Here is a 20,051-nt window from a genome sequence, read left to right on the forward strand (position 1 = left end):
TAAAGCATAGCCTTAGCTTCTCTGGATATGTGTGAAGGAGCAAACGTTAATACCTACTTAACCCATAGAGTTTATATTTAATATTGCCCCCAGTGAACCAGAACATTTACTTTTAGATAGAACAGAGGTATTGAGAGAAGAAAATGCCCGACAGTCGGGTCCTTATGAAGGTGCCGTGTGGACATAAGAGGCGTGTAGACACATTTTGTCCAAGTCGGGATTAACTCGCTCTCCTCAAGGTTTGGCAGACACACCTGTCTTCATCAGGTGAGAACCTTCGGGAAGAAGCTGACCAGGTCACTTTGCACACTCAGCGGCAGATGCAGAGTGAAGGTGGGTCTCCCTGGGTGGCGCCTCTTGCCCATCTGCAGGGACCTGGGATTGCGTCCTCGCTGACACCCCTGCCCGTGCACACGGGGTTCAAGGCCTCACTGCATCCTGGTGGCTCCAGTTTTAAGTTTCTTCTCGATTCCTACCTTTTTCACTTGGGGCCTCTCCACTACTTCAAAGACAAAAGGGGCCCAGGGTGTTGCATTACAACAGTGTTCAAACTCTTTAAAAAGAGTGAAGGAGGCTGATCCTTAACACATAGAAGCGACGGCAGGGGCCCTGGCACCAGAGGTCACCTGCGCGTGGCCACGGGCTCTGCTGATGCCAGGCCTGCCATCAGCTGCCCCACGGTCGACCCCCCTCCGCCACACCCCTCGGCTGGAAATGTTTCTGCCGTCACAAATGTGCCACGGACCCCAACCTTCTCCACGTCCCCAACGCAGTATACCAGCTAATGACCACCTTCTCACAGGAGTATCCTGACACAACAAACAGAATCCATCCTCCCAAACAAGTTTCCACATGCTCAGAAAAATCAGCCAAGCAGAACAAAAGTAACCCACAAGGGAGTTGAACGACTTCCTTGTCTTGGTAACCTTTCCAGTAATTTTGCAAGAAATCCACATTTTGCCAAACGTTTTATAAAAGCTCAGTTTTTACGGACCTGCATATATTGAAAAATTGAACATGAAACAAAAGAAATCTTGAGGAGACAGAAAGGAGAGCAAGTAACCATTTGTTTCTTGCCAGTTTTTTGACGCACGCTCCCAGTTAGATGCTTGTGTCTGTTCCCCAGGCAGCCCCTGTGTCAGAACCAGGTCTGAGCAACCATTGAAACCAGTGGGATCCGGGAAGAACAGACATTTAGGAACAATGTTTGGTTTATTATGTTAAAGCACAGAGTCTCCCCTTTCCTCACAACATTGACCTTCCAGCCTCCCGTGTGCATCTGAGGCCAGAGAGCTGGGGGCTCCGGGGCCCAAGAGCAGGAGCACAGCCTCATCTGCCTTATCGCCTGCACCTGGGGCCACAAAATACTGAAAACCATCGAAAGATATAAGATTCAGAGTTCGCGTTGTTTTAAAAGCATGAAGAATATCCTATAAAACTGAAAAGACCATAATCTTTCCAAAATCCACCCCTAGTTTACGGGAAAGGCTCCACTTCTAAACATTATGTGAATTTAAAATCTTCCATTTAAAGTGACTTTTTTAAACCTTTCATCAAATCCAAAATTTCTAATGGTTTTCATGAAAGCAAACGTAACAGGCTTGACACAGCACAGACCTTAAAAGTGCAGGTGATGATTATTTCCAGAACCATAAGCTCTAGTTTTCTTGGCACAGAAGGAAAACTATTTCGTTAAAAAGAAAAAAAAAAAGAAAAGAAAAGAAAGACAGACAGAAAAGGAGGAGAGTGGGCAGCTGTCCCTCCTCTGCGGGCAGGGTCCCGCTAGTCCTCTGCCGAGTGTCCTGGCTGAGTCTCGGACACCCAAGTCTGGGGCTGAGTCCCCCTCGCCTCACGGGCTGGCAGGCGCAACGAAGAGCGGTCAGACCCCTGCCCCCCTGGGTGATGCTACCTCTCTTCTCAGATCTGGAGCCCCCGGAACACAGGGTCCTGGGGCAGCAGCATCTTCCCAGCCTCCAGGTGTCTGACCCCATGAACACCTCCGGACACCTTGCTCCCCATCTCAGCTCCTGGCAGATAAAGGCATTTTCCCCTCTACCCCAGATTACCTATGAATCACACTCATAGGATGTGTGATTGTCTGTCCTCATCTCCCGGCTCTGGGCCCCTCCAGTGACAGGACTGCCTCTCGGCTGCGTCTGCAGCTTGTGGTCTCTTCCTAGACACAGTAATGCTCCAGAAATGACCACTGAGAGGAAGTGAGGGATCTCTGCAGACACCCAGCTGTCGGCTGGAAAAGAAAGCACAACGTGAGAGCTGTGAGTTAAGTTTTACTGGGGCAAAATGAGGACTGTAAGCTGGGAGACAGCATTTCAGACAGTGCTGAGGAACTGCTCCAAAGAGGCGGCGGGACGGTCAGTATCGATGTGATTTTGGCGAAGGGGGGACATGCCATCAAGCAGATACTTTTTGCAGAAGGTTCTGTTCGTCTGGTGAAGGTCACTGCTCGTCATGGGGTGCTGACATCATCGTGAAGGATTTTAGTGCTTTTCTAGACATGAGGAGATGCAAGAATTGGGTTCATAAAATCTTCCCCTGAAAATATCTAATAATCTGAAGGTCTGTTCTGCCAGTTTTTCCCAGAGCACAGAGGGCCTCCTTCCTGACTTCCACCCGGAGCTCCTTTCTGGGGGTGTTGAAGGTCAGGGGTCACAGCAGCTTGTGATTTAATCCTTGTAGAGGTAGATGGCACGTGCCAACCTTTAGCTGGCTGAAGTGGGGCAGGACGAGGCAGAATGATTCCTATGCAAAAATCAAGCTTTGTGTTTCACGGCTGGGGATTTTGGGGTGATGCTACAAACCAATTCCAGTTAAAACAATTAAACTTGATAGCCTGAAATCCTGATTTCTGTCAAATTCAAATCCCTAGGGAGACTGCAGAAATGTAGTATGACATTCTGAACCTCCAGCTAAAATATGAAAGGGAGTTGTGAGTGAATGTACACTGGCCTCTCCTAAAATGTGACACTTACCTTTATTCTTTTAGGCAAAATAGGAGAAAATTCTGATGTTGAAGGGAGGCTTCCCATTGTTTGGGTATTTGTTCTAATGTCAGAGAAATTGATGCAATATGTAAAAATTAGTGCACGATGCTGCAATATGTGTTTATGTTTTTAAGGGAAAAATACTTTTTCTTCTTGTAAAAGTAATTTATGGTCATCATAGACTATTAAGAAAATGAATAAAAGTAAACTAAACTAAAATTAAATCTTCCATATCTTATCACCCAGAAATAACTGTTCTTAACATTTTAGTGTGTGTTCTTCCAGATTTTGTCAGTCTATATGCATTATAGTTTTCAAAAATAGGATACGATTGTATTCACTGTTTTGAAAACTTTCTTTCACTTAACAGTATATTGTCAGCATTTTTCTAAGTCAACCTGTAATTATGATTTTTGGTGCTCATAGAATTCTACTGTGTGGATTTATCATAATTTATTTAGCTACTCTTTTACTAATTGCACTTTATTTTGTTTCCAGGTTTTTTTTTTATAAAAACTGTGTTTTTTTAATAAAAACTGTGTTTTTTTTTATAAACACTACTGTAAAAATTATCTTTAAACGTACACATTTGCTTGCTTCTCCATTTTTTCCTTACAGAACTTTTCTGGCACTGTTGTACTTGTTTTTAAAATTATTAGTACACATTTTCAAACGGCCCTTCTGTGAGCTCATCCCAACATCCCTCCGATGGATACACAGAAAGGTGTCCTTTGCCTGCCTTCACAGCCAGAAGACTGCACTCTCTTTTGTTTTGGGCAATTGGGCTGGAAAAGGAAGAGCAGACAATTATTTTAATTTTCATTTTTGGAAATCTAGTGATAGTAAGCTTTTTCTTACATTTCTACTGGCTATTGTGCTCACTTAATAATTAAGAACAAGGGTAAGAATGTCTTTGCTAAGGAAAGTGCTATAAGGACCACTTGGAAGAGAAGACATCGGGGCCACAGTGTTGCCTGGGGCCGGGAGACCAAAATGACAGTTAACTGCTTAGAATAAGAAATGGGGCAACATCTGTTTTTCACATCTGAGAAGGGAAAGCGATGGTGCTTTGCTCTGAGCCTGGGGTAAAGCGCCCAGTCAATCCCCAGTTGTGAGGTGGTCCACCTGCATTTTGGGAGCAAGGCTGTTCACACTGCAGGACACCTGTGTGTGTGTGCGTGTGTGCACGTGTGCGTGCGTGAGTGTGTCACATCACCTTCATCCACCTCTCACTGTGAGGAATGGGAAATGTACTCACCCAGTTACAGCCGCCAGGGAAGCTACCCCTGCCACACAGAAAAAGTCCAGAAGTAACTCACGGGCCAGCTCAGCACCTGCGGTCTCTTCCCCAGAACTCATCAGGGCTTGGAAGGTGTGCGGAGAATAAGAGGACACCCCCACGGGGTCACCACCAGCAGCCATGGGGGCTCCAGAGCCACCTCTGCCTCATTTCAGAACAAGACTCCAGGGCCACGCCAAGTTACCCTCCAAGGGCATCTGGTAGTGAGAAGGGATGAACTAAAGGTGCTGAAAACAAGAGGAAATGAACCCAAATAGGGCAGGTCCAAATCCACTGTGGAGGGCGGATGAGCGGTGGGACGCAGGTGAGTCCCGGCTGGTCCAAGCCGACAGCAGCGGCGGCGGCAGCAGAGCAGCTCCTCTGCCTGGGTGACGGCGCAGACAGGGAGGTGGCTGCTTCCACCTCCTCACGGGACAGGAATGATCCTCAGGGAAGAGTTTAAGCTACAGCCACTCAAGTCCATTGCCAGACAATCCAGGGAAAACTGTTGTGTCAGGAATTATTGACCTAGGGTCTACACTTAAGGCCAGTCGGTAAATAACTCTTAACCCTGCCGTCCTGCTGCCTCTATGGTTGTGACAAGAGGGGCTAAACTCAACCGTCTCACCTACAAAGTCAGTTCTTAGGGAGTTGGTGCAGGTGGTGGTTATAAGGGATTCATGGCGGATGAGGGCCAGGATAAAGCATCCTTTGGACTATTTGCTGGGGGTTAACTTGAAAAAATCTAAGAGGGGATCTCAGAGCTCCTTAGGAGCTACTTAGGAGTTCTACTGTACTTGGATGACACCATTGTCTTTGGTAGAAACTCAGAGAAGCACAGGAGACCTTCAGGGAACTTAGTTTAAATGTCCCTATAAACTCCATTCTTTCATTTCATCGTCAAATATGTGATGCGTTTACCACCACGGAAGCAGGTAAGAAGGATGGTCTCTTAGAGGTGAAGTGATGCAATTTCACTTAGCATAATCGGGATCACCCGTGTTGTTGCAATGGCAGGGTTTCCTTTATTTTTAAGAGTGATTAATATTCCAGTATGTATATATATATATATAACATTTTCTTGATCCACCGGAGACACTTAGGTTGTTATCATATCATGGCATACGAATAACGCTGCAGTGAACCTGGGTGCAGGTATCTCTTCAAGATGGTGATTTTATTTTTTTTGGATACTTACCCAGGAGTGGGGTTGCTGGAGCATATGGAGACTCTATTTTTAAGTTTTTAAGGAACCTCCATACTGTTTCCAAAGTGGCTGCACCAATCTACATTCTCACCAACTGAGCTGAACACCTGAAATTGGTTAAGGTAGTAAATTTTGTGTGTGTTGCTACAATAAGAAAAAGTTGGAAAAAAGAAAGACGGCCTTTTAGCAGCAGACTTGTTCAACCAGGTGCTTTGTGTCACTGACCCTGAGGCAGAAAAGCATATAAACCCTGCATAACTCAATTCCTCGCCGAGGTCGGCCTGATCCCGAGATCAGTCTCGGGGTGCGAGACCGCTTCTTGTCAGTGATGACTGCTGCATATTTGTCACTGTGACCCTAGACCGAAATGAGTTAGAATAGAAGCAGAACAATCAAATAACATATGTACCATGAAGTTGAGCTGTTTGTCAAGGATGCTGAATCGGTGAATAACCCGGTGGGGAGGCCGAGGCTGCTGCCCTGCCTCTCGCTGCAGGAGGGTCCTGAGTCCCCGGGCCGCGAGGAGGGGTTCCCGGGTGGGCAGAAGTCCCTCTGGCTTCCGTCGCCTACTGGACACCGGCAAATGCCGCCAGGTCGCCTCGTTCTCGGCATCCCTAACCCTAACCTTCAAAGGATTAGATCAGGAGAGGGCGCTGCCCCGCAGCCTTGATGGCTGTACTTGGCGCACAAGTCCTTCCTGGAGCTGAGTCTCCTCCGCAGGTCCTGGGACCACGATGACTCAGCCCCGCCACGCTCCTCTGGCCCAGCCTGGACTCTTCACAGGTAATGCTTTCGCTTCCTCCTGGCATCTCACAGCCAAGGCTGCAGGGGATAAGCAGCTGATCCATATAGCCTGGGTGTATTTTTGCTTTGCCAGCTGGGCTCCTGTGAATAATGCACCAGCTGCACGCGGACAATGTGTGCAAACAATGTGTAAATGACCAGAATGGCATCAGGACAATGCGAGAAGCTCGGCGTCAGCAGATGTGACACTGGTGAGAGTGACAGAAATACAGCCTGGGCGTGGGTGACGGCGCCGCGCGGCCTCCCAGGCGGGAGCGACGGTGCTGGGCTTGGTTCACTGCGCTCCTGAGAACAGTCACCCATGTCCTGGAATAAAGGACGCGGGTAACTCACTTACTCTGATTTACTTTTTGAGGAAAAAGTAACTATGGATCTTTCTGTTTCTAAGCAGCTGTGAGGAGTGTAGCTGCAGAACCGTGGATGAAGGATTCACAGTGTCGTTGTTAGCTATTCACCAATGGGTTCACTTCTTAGCCTGCAGATTTGCTCATCTGTGTACATGTTTGTGTGTCAGTATAATAATATGTGTTTATATAATTATAATATATATATAATCTATATACATGTACACATATGAAATAATCTGTTCTCACGCAGCACACCATTATTTTAGACTTTAGTTCTTATAGCAGTTTTAGATTCACAGAAAATTAAGAGAAAGATACAGAAAGTCCAGTACAGCCTCTGCCCACCCCTCACCAGGAACAGCGTCCGCCATCGCCAACAGCCCCAGAAGGTAGAGTTACTGAGGCTGCTGAACGCACGTTGACCTGTGATCCTCACCCAGAGTCCGTAGTTCACACCAAGTTCGCTCTTGGGGTTGACATCCTGTGGGCTTGGACAGATGTACGACAGGTGTCCACCATTATATAGTCACACGGGGTAAAGTCACCACCTAAGCATCCTGTGTGCCCCCCTCAACCCTCGGCAACTGCTGCTATTTTCTTAACTTGTCTGCATAGTTTTGTCTTCTCCAGAATGTCACAGAGCTGGAATCACGTAGTGCGTAGCCCTTTCAGACCGGCTTCTGTCACTTAGCCTATATACATTTAAAGTGCTTCCATATCTTTTCATGGGTAGATAGCTCATTTGTCATTACTGCTGAATAATATTCCGTTATTATGTCTGGATGTAACAGTTTATTCATCCATTCACCTACTGAAGGACATCTTGGTTGCATCCAAGTTACGGCAATTATGAATAAAACTCCAATAAACATCTGTGTGCGTGTAACTTTTCAGCAGCTTTGGGTAAGTACCAGGGAGCATGACTGTTGGATTGTGTGGTAAGAGTATGCTTGTTTTGCAAGAAAACACCCAACTGTCTTCCAAAATGGCTGCACCATTTTGCGTTCCCACCGGCGGTGATGAGGGTTCCTGTTGTTCCATAACCTCACCAGCATTTAGGGTGTCAGTGTTCTGGATTCTAATAGGTTTGGCCATTCTAATAGGTGTGTAGTGGTATCTTGTTGTTGAAACAGTGCATTTCAACATAGTATTAAGCATAGTAGTACTAAGAAAAATAGGAAACTTACATGCTACTACATTATATAGGTTGCATTGAAATCGTTTAAGTTCCCCGAGCCTCAGTGCATCAATGAGAAGTGAGTATAATGTTAACGCCCACCTCATGCGGTTTGTACAGATAAAAGGTGATGATGTAAACTTGGTAAACTGTGGATTGCTAAATAGACATCAGTTGTTACGCGTATTATATCAGAATCACTGGTCATAAGATAGAATACTAACTAGAATAAGAATGTAGATAAGAGAATTTGAATAAATTGGTGAGTTGGCACCCCAACAGGACCCTGACAATATGTCAATTCATTCATTAGTTTATCCAGAAATAAATATTAAACATTTTTGCCATACTTGGACCTTGGGACACAGCACCGGCAAAGCAAGCCTGAGCTTTGTCCTCACCGAGGTGGTTTTTATTTATTTATTTATCTATGTATTTATTTTAACATCTTTATTGGAGTATAATTGCTTTACAGTGTTGTGTTACTTTCTGGTGTATAACAAAATGAATCAGCTGTACGTTTTAAACGACTGTAGCAGAAACTGAGAGAAATGCTGTCATTCAACGGATGGTTTAACTTACTAAGTAGCCCACATATAACAAGTCTCAATGATAAAGGCAGAGCATTCCGGCCTCTGGGCCAAAACTATAAACCCCCTGCGAGTATCTGACCTCTTTCCGTCAGACCTCAGCGCTCTAGTTCGAAGCATCACTTTAGCCTCTGCTACGTTTACTGAAGACTCGCACAGGTTTTCTCTCCATTCAGACAAGCTACCCTGAAAAGTGCTTCCGGAGGGACGGCTGTGACTCAGCGCGGCCTGGGCTCGGGACTCTGCACTGGGCTGGGATGACTCAGAGTCGTGTGCTCAGACCTCCGGGCTCGGAGTGAAGGATGTGGTCATTTGGCATCATGTAAATGATCCAATTTCTTAGTCTTTGTAAGCTCGGTGCAGTCACAGTCGAGAGAAAAGTGCATCTATTTATTCCTCCGCAAACAAGAGCAAGTGAACATATCTTTTTAATGTCACCATTTCTTCTTAAACCGACCATGGAACTTGTTTGAGTAGAACCTCCTCTTGGTGTGAAGTTACCACACAGTGTGGTTTGATAAAACTTCTTCCCAGGACTTTTTAGGTTGAAGCTGTTACTCTATTTTATAAGAAAATCTATTTTTGAATAGAGGGTGGATGAGCCCACATTTTCCCTGGAGTGTGTGACCCTCCTACGAGGGTCAGGAGGGCCCAGCTGTCTGGGGAGGGATCTGGGGGCAGGTACCATTGTTCCCCAACAGGTTAGTTTATAACTGCTTTTTCTCTGACTGGGAGCTGCACATGTGACCAAAGGGCCCTTGGTTGGGCAGAGTTGGTGGGATTTCTCTCTGGCTCTCTGCTTTAGTGCATCTACCACTGTTAACCCAAAGCTGACCCTCATGGAGCCTCCATACTGCTGTCAGAATGTTCCTTTAAGAGGGAGGTTCTGACCCTGAAAGAGAAGGGAATAGGACTTGCATTAGCTTCCACTCACAGAACCACGACCAGAGTGCTTTTGTCAACCCCCAATCCCCTCGGCTCAACGCGCACCTGCTCTGGAAATTTAATCCATCAGAGCATCCAAATGAAAGCACTCTGCTGAGGCACCAAACTGCCCAGCTGCCTATGGTCCTAACTTACCTCCTCAGCTTCCTAACTCAGCTCTGTGGTCCTAACTCACCTTCTGTGGTCCTAACTCACCTTCTGTGGTCCTAACTCACCTTCATTGGTCCTAGCCCACCTTCTGTGGGTTCTAATTCTCCTTCTGTGGGTTCTAATTTACCTCAGACTTCCCATCATGTGATGTTTCTCAGTGATGACTCACCTACACCTACACCTGCCCCAATATTGAGAAAGTATAGGTGCTGTGGGTGAGTTGACTGAGTTATTTAAATTCCTTGAGCTTTGATGTAATACTATCTAAAATGGGACAATAATACCCTCCTCCGTGGAGGTGAGAACCCCCATTTCATAGGGACCAGAAATGCCAATGTCTCTCTTGTTTCCCGGATGGCACAGGAGACCCTAGGAGTTAATACTAAATTTGGATTTGTAATTGAGTTGCTGTGGAAAGGCTTTTTCTCCCAAAGAGAAAAAGTTCCCGTTTCTTTAACTTGTATTTGTTTTACACTCTTGCAACATACTCTGTGGGCACTAAGTGAAAATGAGGGAAAGTGTCAGAGAACATTTCAGATGAAATGAAAACTAATTCACATTTTCTATTCCATTAACCAGCTTGAGCTATTTCTTACATGGCATCAAATATTTTGTGGGGATTTGCTGGGAGAGCCCCTCTGCATTTTTAAGGGGCAGGTTCTGTGGTGCTGCCTCTCTAGATTTTGTATGCGCTTTGCCTAAACTTGTCATTTCATTTTGGGGAAGAATTAACACGTGAAGAAAAAAATGCTGTGTTTTGCATCTACCCAGGGCGCAGGCCAACTCTGCCTCCCCTCAGGTGCTCTGACCCTCACTTGGAGAAGAGGGACCTGCCCCACCTGGCCACGTGGGGACCCGGTGCTGCCAGCGCTGCGAGCACTTAGCAACAGAAAGGATGTTACAGACTTGGGAGCAGCTGTTTCCCTTGGGCATCCGAGCGCAGCATTTCCATACGCATCGGGCTCATTTAGAACAAGCTGCTCCACTGAGGCTCACCGTTGTCTTGGCGTCTTAACACCCTTGACCTTTGGGAGGTCGCTGCCCGAGTCAGGAGTGGGAAGCTTGACGTGGATGAATATTAAAAGAGTTTTGGCTAAAAGAGAAACCGGTGGGTTTGTGAAAGTTTAAATTAAAGGAAAAAGGACTTGAATGCACAAACGTCTCTAAAACCTAGCTCTCGGGCTTCCCTGGTGGCACAGTGGTTGAGAGTCCGCCTGCCGATGCAGGGGACACGGGTTCGTGCCCCGGTCCGGGAGGATCCCACATGCCGCGGAGTGGCTGGGCCCGTGAGCCATGGCCGCTGAGCCTGGGCGTCCGGAGCCTGTGCTCCGCAACGGGAGAGGCCACAACAGTGAGAGGCCCGCATACTGCAAAAACAAACAAACAAAAAAACAAAAAAAACCTGGTTCTTACTTTGTCTTTTGTTTTCAGCCCTTTTGGTGCATCACAAGGCCCAGGAAGGTATTAACACATGAGGTCATCTTCAGATTCACCCAGTTCCTCTGTCTTATCTTGCAGTAGGTTTAGCAATTTACAGGCCACAGAATTCTGAGAGTTGGACTTTTGACGCTGCCTGGGGAAAGATTGTGCTTCCTGTTAGTTGGTCCCCTAATTGGAAGCGTCAGACTCTCACAGTAGAAACACTAAATCCTGAACGGCCACACTCACCATGGCATCCTTTGTCATTTCTTTGAGGGAAACACATATTAGTAATTCGATGTAAGGGACTCCGCTTGGCCGACTGCCCCCAACTCCCACTCGTCACACCAAGCAGTGATGCTCTGGCCATTCTGCCCCGGCTGCCTGAGGCCACCTCTGAGCTTTCCAGGTGTCCCTGGGAGGCAGGCAGAGGCTGGCCAGGCTGTGGACCAGCAGAGACTGCTCACAGGTAAAGTGAAGTGGGTGGCCTGACCCGCCAGCCACTCCCATGGCATGAACATTTTCTTCATCACCAACTTCAGGTGATTGGAGGGATTCTGTGTAGAAGTTTCTTGTGGATGTCATGAGCTCCTCGGGAGTCTTCAACAGCAAACCCCACTTATACGAAGCTTCTGCGTGTGTCACATTTCTCACCCCACCTGCCCAGCACTGTCCCCACCCCCACAGAGCAAGCCCTTGCGTGGACTCTGAAGCCCCCCATTAACCCGGATGACACAGCTCCTGAGCATAGCGGGCCCTGGGCAGGCATCCAAGTACACGAATGGGCAGTAAGTCAGACCCTGTGAACATTGGGGTGTGAGTCCAGGGTGAGCAGTGGGGTGTGTTGTCTGTTTCCTCTCCCCCGGCGGCCCTTTTGTCTCTACAGGGCACAGCGTCTGTACTGGTCAGATTCTCCAGAGAAACAGAGACAAGAGGATGTGTCCACATAGAGAAAGAGGTTGAGATTAAAGGTTCGGCTTCCACGACTGTGGAGGCTGACAAGTCCCGAGATCGGCCAGGCGAGTTGGCAAGCTGGAGACCCATGACAGCTGAGTCTGGAGGCAGAGAAAAGCCGATGTCCCAGCTCCAGGCCACCAGGCAAGAGGGGTTCTCTCTACTCAGGGCAGGGTCAGCCGTTTTGTTCATTCAGGCCTTCAACTGATTGCACGAGACCCACCACATCGGGAGGGCTATCTGCTTTACACATTCTGCTGATTTAAATGCTAATCTCATCCAAACACACCATCCCGGACACACCCAGAAGAATGATTGACCAGATACCTGGGCACTGAGGCCCCATAAAGTGGACACATGAAATAGCCACCTCAGCATCTTAGAAATGTGTCCTTTCTTCTCACATCAAAGCCTCCAAAAGTGTTTCTGAAAATGGGCTCATTGTGGGGCATGATTACTGGGGAGTGTGTTCTCCAGGACTTTCCTTCACTCGGCCCCTCCAGGGACAGCCAGACGCCCACACTTCAGATTCTCTCGGTGGCTGGTCACAGCCCACAGTGAATACCTGCACCCAACCTACTGTAGGGGAAAGAGATCCAGACGTTTAAGAGAGCCGCTCAAAGCCGAAAGTTGGCAGGTGCTGAGGCAGACGTACTGCAGCCTGAACCAGGGTCAGGGTCAGGGTCAGGGATTAAGCCCCCTGTTGTCCAGGCCCTCGCAGAGGGTGAGGTTGGACACAGAAGGGGGTTTGCCCCCGGCCCAGGCCACCCTCCCTCTGGAGGCCGTGCCTCAGAAACCTTCAAATAAGTTCCTGTTTCTGCTTAAACCGGCTCCAGGGAGTTCTGCTCTTGGTCACCAAGCATGTCACCAACCCGAAGACCTCCTTGCCGACCTTGCTGGAACTATCCACAGAGGTTAGTACTGACTGGCTGTGAAGTTGTGTTTCAGAACTGTTGAACCCAGACAGCCAGTCTCCTATGCTGGGCCTGTGGGTCCCCACTCCCTTCCCCAGTGGAGATGCTCGGTGGACTGTCCTGATTTTTCTGTTACTGACCAAATCATGCCAGGGCTCTGTACTCATGTCGCTAAGCCTGCAAGGGCTGAAACCCAGGTGCACGTCCTGGGTGGGTGCGTTTGTAGCCAGGGCAGCCCTTACATGTGTCTGAGGTTCCTCACGTGGGCATCACCCCTGTACTACCGAGAGCAACTGGCCCAGGACACGATTCCCTTGACCTTGCAGCTAGAACGCTCGAGGCCTGGATTTTCCAAAGCCTGAGGTCTTACCACCCCCCAGGCCCTGTCAGATCTTCATGTGCAGCCACAGCTTTCCAGGACCAACCCACACCTGCAGAAGAAGGTGACAGATGACCTGTCATCTCCGTTTGAGTGTTTGTACAGACTTTGAGGAGAGACTTTTCATAGGTCAGGTAGTAGCAAAAAGAAATGACCTTATTTGAGAAAACACAATGTCTCAGGACTTCAAAGCGTTTCCATCAATATTCAAGTAGGATTCTTCCAGGATATAACAGAATTAAGAAGGTGAGGAGACACAGTGAATCACTGAGCTGACGCATCTACTGATTTCAAGCAAAAGTTGGAAATTGTATTTTAATGCAATATAGGTGAGGCAATTTGCTTAGTGTCCAAAGGCTGAATCTCGAACCCAGTCATAAGCTTCAGCAAGAGAGGGGCGAGCAGTGTGACCCTGCTCCCGTGACTCTGCGCTGTGACCGCCCGGGTCCCTGGATGAGCAACGCTGCCCTTCCTGGGGCTCAGTTGCCTCAGGGGCCTCAGAGTCAGAACCAACCTTGGGTGGAGGGGCAGAACCCCAGCCTCCTCACAAATGGGATTCAGGAAAGATTAGGCTTTTCTTTAGAGATCGCTTCTGAACCAGCCTGAGCAGTGAGTCACTGCCCTTGACAATACTTTTGAAAATGAGATGTGCTTTTTGAAGTCTCTAACAATTTACAAAACCAAGTTCCTTTGCTGCAGACTAGAATATATATACTGTCGGCTCACAGCAATTCAGTTCTGCGGTCTTGAAGTATTGTGGTGATGAATACAATGATTTTGCTACACAGACTTTTAAAGTCAAAGGTTACTTTGTGCCTCTAGATTGGAGGACCTGCAGCCCACTCCCCTCGAAGGAGAGCAAACGTCCCTCTCCTGCCGGCTCCCAGCCAGGCACCCGCCTGCCTTTATCCGGCCCGTCTCCACCACAGGCCACGCAGCCGCAGGCCTGGTCCCAAAGCACTTGGGGGCTTTAGGAGAAAGTCCTGACCCCACGAGGCCCCGTGGGACCTCATCTCTGGCCCCACCACGTGGATGGCACTTGTTCTCCTTCTTATGAATTACTGTGCTATTAGGTGTTATTCATTATTAATGCATTCAGCACAGTGAACAATGCACAGCTGAGTGACCACAGCACTGCTCGTGGCATCTTTAAATAAAACATTACCAGACCCCGAGTCGCTCCTGTGTGACGCCTCCCCACCTCCCAAAAGCTAGCTGTTATCTTGAGTCCTGTCATCAGCATCGTGGTGTCAGTTCTGTGCGTTTTTGAACCTTGTAAAGATGAATCACACACTCGTGATGTCGGTCATTGTGTCTCAGCTGTTCCAGATGGTGGAGCGCGGCCTCTCACTGCGGTTTCAGTGGGAGGGTCCTTGGTGAATCTGCTTTCTACCCTTTGCGCACCGTGCCCGTCCATTTCGACGGGGCCCAGCCAGTGCCATCACACACTGTCTATGGAGAGCCCATCTTATTGTATCCAGGAGTTCTCTCCTGATAACAGACAGGAGCTTTTGCAAATATCCCTTCCCAGTCTGTCTTGCTTTTTTTCTTTCTTTTTTGTTACAATATTTTGATGGACAGATGTTCGTAATTTTATTTATTTATTATAAATTTATTTATTTATTTATTTTTGGCTGCATTGGGTCTTCGCTGCTACATGCCGTCTTTTCTCTAGTCGTGGTGAGCGGGGGCTGCTCTTCGTTGTGGTGCACAGGCTTCTCATTACGGTGGCTTCTCTTGCTGTGGAGCGTGGGCTCTAGGCACATGGGCTTCAGTAGTTGTGGCTCGCGGGCTGTAGAGCGCAGGCTCAGTAGTTGTAGCGCACAGTCTTAGTTGCTCCGTGGCATGTGGGATCTTCCGGGACCAGGGCTTGAACCCGTGTCCCCTGCATTGGCAGGCGGATTCTTAACCACTGCGCCGCCAGGGAAGCCCCTCATAATTTTAATATAGCCCCTTTATCACTACTTTCCTTGATGGCCACTTCTCTTTTTGTCTGGTTAATAGACGTTTGCTACCTCAAGGTCACCCAGATATTTGACTGTTACCTTCTATGAGTTTTATTATTTTGCCCTCACATTTATATCTACTATTCCCCCGGAAGGGATTTGATTGATGGTGTGAGCTGGGAATCACGTAATGTTTTTTCCATATGGATAATATCCACGTGACTCAATGCTCATTTTTTTTTTTTTTTTTTTTTTTTGCTGTATGCGGGCCTCTCACTGTTGTGGCCTCTCCCACTGTGGAGCACAGGCTCCGGACGCACAGGCTCAGTGGCCATGGCTCACGGGCCCAGCCGCTCCGCAGCATGTGGGATCCTCCCGGACAGGGGCACGAACCGGTGTCCCCTGCATCGGCAGGCGGACTCTCAACCACTGCGCCACCAGGGAAGCCCGCAATGCTCATTTATTGGGAAGGTTGTGCTTTACTATTTCTCTGCAGTGCCCTCTGCCCTCAATTGAATGTCCATCTACTGTGGGTCTCTCTGAACTGTCTGTGCTGTTCCTGTGTCTGTTGTCCATGCTGTGACAATTCCTCACTGTTGTTAATTGCTGTAGCTTTATAAGTCTACAAGATTTTCTTAACCTTATAAATTATGCTAGGATTTTATATTAAACCCATAAAACACTGGAGAAAATTGACATATTTGGAATGATTGAGTCTTTCAATTCAATTAGGTCTTCTTTAATTTGTTCTGTAATGTTTTCTGGATTTTTGCTTAAAGGTCTCATGTATCCTTTGTTAGATGTGTTGCTAACATTTGACTTTTTCTGTCCTTATAAAGGTCTCTTTTAAATTGTGTTTTCTCACTGTCTCTTATTGTAGAAATATAATTTTTTGTATGTTGATCCTTATCCAATGTCTTGCTAAATTCAGTTATCAATTTTTAAGTTTATCTGTTTACTTTATTGGATATTTTGCATACATAATCAGTTTAACTACATACAAGGGCAGATGTATTTTTTCCTTTCCAGTTTTCATGTATTATTTCTTATTCTTGTTTTATTCCCCTGCTAGTTAAACACCAGTAATGACGGTGGATTTCTAGTCTCTTTCCTGACCTCGAGAGAGAGGGCAGTTCATCTTCTACAACCGTGACTTTGCTGTAGGTTTTTCACACGTCCTTCTGGGGGCTGAGGAAGTTCCTTTTGTTCCTAGTTTGCCAAATCCTTTCTGTTGATGTTGTCGATTGTGTGTGTGTGTGTGTATGGTGTGTGTATGGTATGTGTATGGTGTGTGCGTATGTATGGTGTGTATATGGTGTGTGTGTATGGTGTGTGTGTGTATGGTGTGTGTCTGTGTGTATATATATGTGTGTGTTATTTTATCAAGTACTTTTTTCTGCCTTTATTGGTGTAATTTCTCTTTGTCCTGTTAATGCGGTGACTTACACGATTTGTCTTAAAACATCAACCCTTTCATATCCTTGCTAATTCCTTGTCTGACTTTTCTATTAGTTACTGAAGATGTATTTTTAAACCGAACAGTACAACTGAGGATTTGTCCATCACTTTCTTGTTGTTTTCTTTTTTCCAGCTTCGTTGAGGCGTAATTGACAAGAATGGTATACATTTAAGGAGTGCGGTGCGATGCTGCGATTTCTGTGCCCATCGTGAAATGATCACGGAACTCAGGCTATTTGACACAGCCATCACCTCATGCGGTTACCATGTCTTTTACTTGTTGGTGTGGTGAGAGCACTTAAGATTTATTCTCTCAGTAAATTTCAGGTGCACAGTACAGTGCTATTAACTGTAGCCCCCATACTGTGCATTAGACCCCCCAGAACTTCCTCAGTCACTAAAAGTTTGTACTTTCTGACCAGCCTCTCCCCATTTCCCCCACCCTCAGTCCTGGTAACCATTTATTTCATAGTTTCCAGCTTCCTGCCGAAACTTTCCACTTTAGTGTAATTCTTGTACATGTTATCATAGTTGTCATAAAGTCTATGTCTGATAATCCCAACCTGAATTCTCTATGGGTCTGACTTCTTGTTTTCCTCTATTCTCCTTGTATATTGAACATTTTATATAAATCATCTTAGGAGTAATTTGACGCTCTGGCTGAATTATTCCTTCATAATAGTTTAAATTTGCCTCTGATATCCTCTGGTCTAAAGGGACAGGCGACTTTAATATAATCAGGGAATGGAATAAATAATTAGGGATTTTCTCTATTTCGTATTTTTCCTTATTTCTAGGATGAGGCGTTTGGACACGGATCCCACAGCAAGGCCTCGACTGTTTCCCAGTGTCCCCGCTCCGTGATGAAACCAAACCCCATTATTGTCCGTCTGTCCTTTGAGACTTCGGGATCCCTAATATGCGTTTCCGTTTTGCATGGCTGGCCTCAAGTGAAAACTCGCCCTCAGAAGCCAGCTTCTGCCTCTGGGTTCCCTCCTCTGGGCCCTGCCCAGGCACGTCCTCCACCCTCAGGCTCCCCAGAGCTTTGGCCGGATTTGAGAAGCAGTGTGTCCAGCTCCTCTACGTGCGTCCACCCAGCAGTGTGGCCCGCAGCTGCCACTGCACGTGGAGCCCTCAGACGTGGTCTGGACACGGCACTTTCTCCTTCAGGCTGGAGATGCTTCTTCCTCCTTCCTGGGCCGTCTGCGGGCCTGGCCATTGTGCCCGGGCCCCATCCTGGCACGCCCCCGAAAGTCACAGAGCCTGAGTTGGGTAACCCACTTTTCCCTCGGATTTAAGGATCTGTCATTGAAAACAATGCAAAAACGCGGAGGTCTGGGCAAGCGGTAGGGATGAGCCTCAGCGAGGGCTGCGGCTCTGACTGTCAAGGGCACCCGGCCTGCTCTGCCCTTGCTTTGCTCTCACCTAGTTCTGCATCTCATTTGTCGTCACATTTTAAATAAGGAAAATCTCTGTTTTCCTTAACAGAAAGTAACCGGAAACGCCTTCCTTAACGGCACTCCCCATGGAGCGGGGACCACCTTGTCGCTTCAGCCCCGAGTGAGTCACCTCGCCTGGGACGGGGAAGCTGCACTGGACCTTCTCACAGCATGAGAGGATGCTGAGCCGTCATTCACCACCTTGCCAGGTGCCTCGAGAGCATTTTATCCTTGATAATTGTTGAAATTTTATTTCTAAAGGACTTTTTAATTGATTCTGAACTTTTACAGAGACGGGAGTGTGCTATTTCTGCCATGGCCGGTCTCAGAGCAAATCCCCTTGCTTTATCTAATTAGCAAGTGAGTCATACCTGAGGGTGTCACACAGGATAATTAAAAACTTAATTAAAAACTTAATGGAAAATGGGCTCCATTTCCATACCACAGCACGCAGCACAACTTTTAGGGTTGGTGGATGACAAGGAAGTCTGTTGTTCTAGGCTTTTGGGGTCTGTGCTCTAGCATCGGTGAAAGAGAATCAGCTGTGTCGGTGGGGGGGCCCCTATGATCTAAGGCCTGGCTTTATCACCCTTCTAAACCACTAGTACGGACGATTCATCGGGGACGAACGGGGCGGCCCAGGGAAGGCTCAACTGTGTGTTTAAAGCTCAGAGGAGGTAACAGGGAGGGAAGGACCCATCGATCAGTGACAGTGTTGAGCGACTCGTGGGCTTCTGACTCAGGTGGTTCCCGGAGAAGCCGCCTGTGAGCTGGAGACCATTGTGCAGGGCGTTTACCAGGAAGAACCCTATCCGTGGGAGGAAAAAGGAAGGGCTGGGCCCAGGGAGGGGTGGAGGGTGCGACACAGCCCCACCGAGGCCCCTCGGACCCCACAAGGAGCTCCAGAGCTAAGGGCCCTCCAGAGCCGTCCCGGCTGAGGAGGGAGGCCCAGGTCACTCCGGGGGGCGGCCCCTGGAGATGCCATCTGGGCCAGACGGACCCTGGCCCCGAGGGCGGCTGGGGCACCACTGCTAGGACCCTCTTCTTCACATGAGCTCCGGGGGCACCTTGCCCTCGGGCGGGGTGTCAGGAGAAGGCTGCAGGCCCTGTGGCTGCCTCAGGTTCAGGTCCACAGCATGAGCATGACCAAGCTCCTCTACCTCCACTGCAGGTCCCCTGCCCACGGGTGTGTACCCTGCCCCCGGGTGTCCCCTGCGCCAGTCCTGGGGATGGGGCTCAGGCCCTCGTCCCCAAGGAGCTGAAGCCTGCTGACCATGCCCTTCTCGGCCAGGGTTGGTGCCCGGCCCACTTGCCGTCCAGTCACCCAATACCCCTCCCTGCCCCCTCGTCTATCCCCGCCCGTCGTTCCTGCATCAGGACCCGAGGCGGTGGCACCGCAGCCCGTGGTCCCCCAGCTCCTCGGCACCGCGGCTCCGGGAACCATGGTCTTTGGCCTCCGGAGGCCCCTCCGCAGCGACGAACATGCGGCCCGGGGCAGGTGATGGGAGGATGGAGAGGGGAGGTGTCTGGCTCCCAGAGTGATTTCCCTGCATCCATGTGCTTTGCTCACGGGACCAGGAGCTGCGAAAGGGGAGGGAGATCCGTGCATGCTGCCCGGACCCCCCCCCCCCGCCCCCACCAGCTCTCAGCTCTCAGCTCTCACCTGCAGCTGCATCGCTCAGCCTGGCCCCTTCTGGAGGCGCGTGCACAGGGGGGGCGGGTCCCCTCCCCCAATGCTGAGAAGTTGGTCACTTCGCCCGGCTGGGTGGTGTGGGGATCCCATTTTGGTGGATACAGCTTTCTATGCAGTCTCAGGTCGGGGTGCTGGCCGAGGCCCGGGCAGGAAGGCCAGTACCTGGCACGAGTGTCTACTTTTGTCCAAACGCATCCGTGTGCCTCCAGGGAAGGATGCTGGTGTAGGCATCCAGCACGCTGACGGCCTCTCATCTGCCCGCCGATGGTGGCACTGTCAGTGCTACGTGTCCTGTGGACGTCCCGCTGGCTACACACTCTGACTTACGGCAGAGAGGGAGACGGTCTC

The sequence above is a fragment of the Delphinapterus leucas genome, chromosome 13 (assembly GCF_059928025.1).
Source record: "Delphinapterus leucas isolate spDelLeu-1000000601 "Yukka" chromosome 13, BTC_Dleu_Yukka2, whole genome shotgun sequence".
In the NCBI taxonomy this organism is placed as follows: domain Eukaryota; kingdom Metazoa; phylum Chordata; class Mammalia; order Artiodactyla; family Monodontidae; genus Delphinapterus; species Delphinapterus leucas.